We start from the raw sequence: 2,893 nt of genomic DNA, 5'->3' as shown, positions 1-2,893 counted from the left end.
ACAAACAAAGAGAAAGAAACAAACAAAGAAACAAACAAACAAAGAGAAAGAAACAAACAAACAAACAAACAAAGAGAAAGAAAGAAACAAACAAACAAAGAGAAAAAACAAACAAACAAACAAAGAGAAAGAAAGAAACAAACAAACAAACAAACAAAGAGAAAGAAACAAACAAACAAAGAGAAACAAACAAACAAACAAACAAACAAAGAGAAAGAAAGAAACAAACAAAGAGAAAGAAAGAAACAAACAAACAAAGAGAAACAAACAAACAAACAAAGAGAAACAAACAAACAAACAAACAAAGAGAAACAAACAAACAAAAAAACAAAGAGAAAGAAACACAGAAAGAAAGAAACAAACAAAGAGAAAGAAACAAACAAACAAAGAGAAAGAAAGAAACAAACAAACAAAGAGAAACAAACAAACAAACAAACAAACAAACAAAGAGAAAGAAACAAAGAAAGAAACAAAGAAACAAAGAAAGAAAGAAAAAGAAAGAAAGAAAGATTTGAAAAGAAAAAAGGAATTGCCCGATAAATATATATATTTTAAGTTATATGATACTTTCTACTAGTTCTAGATACGAAAGAAAGAAAGAAAGAAAGAAATGTTTTATTTAACGACGCACTCAACACATTTTATTTACGGTTATATGGCGTCAGACATATGGTTAAGGACCACACAGATTTTGAGAGGAAACCCGCTGTCGCGACTACATGGGCTACTCTTCCGATTAGCAGCAAGGGATCTTTTATTTGCGCTTCCCACAGGCAGGATAGCACAAACCATGGCCTTTGTTGAACCAGTTATGGATCACTGGTCGGTGCAAGTGGTTTACACCTACCCATTGAGCCTTGCGGAGCACTCACTCGGGGTTTGGAGTCGGTATCTGGATTGAAAATCCAATGCCTCGACTGGGATCCGAACCCAGTACCTACCAGCCTGTAGACCGATGGCCTGCCACGACACCACCGAGGCCGGTTCCTAGATACGAGGTCGTAGACATCCAAATCTTTGCCAGCAGCAAGGTTATTCACTTTACCTGACCTTGAGTCTGGGTCACCGCTTTTTTTTTTATCAGTACAGATAACTCTACTTCAGGCTCTTATTTTACGATTTGATCGGTCTATTCGGCATATTTTAAATAAAAAAATTTTATTGCGGGGGAAATTAACGCAGATACTGTCAGTCATTCGTTAATGTGCGCTAAACGTACCGCGAGAGAATAAGATAAGTCTGATTAAAAGACAAAGACGTCATAAATTGGCGATGTTATCTCCTAGTTTCGTGATTTAATTCCTTTAGTCAGCATTACTGATGGGCGGCATTACTATTACAGTAACACTTTTTGGGAGCCAGTGTACAGAAACAAAAATCGCGTTATTATTTTACTTATTTGAATAAAATAATATCGGTAGGCAGGGCCGTAGCTACCATGGGGGCAAGAGGACAGTTGCTCCCCCCCCCCCCCGAAAAAATTTGGAAAGCATTATAGAAAATTAAAGAAAAGACTATTAACTACTAAGTTGCCCCCCCCCCCCCCCCCCCCCCCCCCCCCCAAACAAAAAATCCTAGCTACGGCCCTGGTAGGTACATTAATGTCATGGATGCGTCATATTATATATTAGTTGAATTTAAAAGCCAATGGAAAGAAGACAATTGTCGCTTCGTTTTTTGTTTATTTTTACCCGTGCGATCGTAGCATTTTTCCGTTATATATTCATGCTTTCATCCACGGTGGCAAAATTGCATACATCGCCAAACCGATGACCGCCCCGTAGAAAAATAAGTCTATGATATTTAAAATATCTTTAAAATGAATACATAAACTATTCGAGTATACAAAAATAAGAAAGAAAATGTTCATAATATATGGCTTCAGTTTACTCAACATTTTCATTGGTCGGCTGTTGACAATAGACACACGACCGCGGCCTTGGTAATGGCACAAAACAAGACAAAACAGGGCTCAGGTTGAAATGAGTGATAAAGATATTTAATTCTAAGAATGTACAATGTAATAAGAATTAGTTGAGTGAATTTGAGTGAATTTAAGTGAATTTGACAAAAATTCCGGATATTTGGCATCAATTCCGTAATTACGAGTACGTGATGAAAATTCCGGATTTTAAGGAAAATTCCGGAAAGCTGGTCGGCCTGACGCACACACGCACATACACACACACCTCTAAATGAACTTGTGTGTAGACAGAAATACACTTCTTACGTACGGCGAAATCATCTTTTTCGCTGTGGTCTAATTTTGTTCATTCATGGACGTTGCTGTCAACGACGTTAAGAACACAACGAAAATATAATACATGTATATACATGTCACGGGGATCCTATAATACCCGTAACTGAATGAAACACGATTATCCAAATATCTCTCCTAACTGTATATCTATTAGATCTCTCTGTAACGGGCAGTATACCCGCGTGGCTCGTCTAGGTATGATCAGAGATAAGATCTTATATAAAGTATATGTAATATTATAGCACGTTTAGTTCACTAGAAAACACAACAAAAACACAATACACTTTGGAATCTGTATTAACCTACGCTGACAAATGTACTGCCGCAGTAGTTAATTAACAACAACAAATAATAACAACCCAGAACTGATCACTTAATTAGTTAATCTCTAGGTGTCTAGTTTACACAATATGCTAATCACTTCACCGTGACACAACACCCACACGTGTGATAATTGAGAAACGCTTCCAGGGGAACTTAATTAATAAAGGAATTACAACTCTATTCCTAACTGGTTAATTTTTAATTAACCCTTACTACTCATTCAGTAACGTGTGATAATTGAGAAACGCTGCCAGGGGAACTTAATTAATAAAGGAATTACAACTCTATTCCTAACTGGTTAATTTTTAA

This window comes from Gigantopelta aegis, chromosome 11 (genome assembly GCF_016097555.1).
Source record: "Gigantopelta aegis isolate Gae_Host chromosome 11, Gae_host_genome, whole genome shotgun sequence".
NCBI lineage: Eukaryota > Metazoa > Mollusca > Gastropoda > Neomphalida > Peltospiridae > Gigantopelta > Gigantopelta aegis.
Note: the sequence above shows the minus strand (reverse complement) of the source record.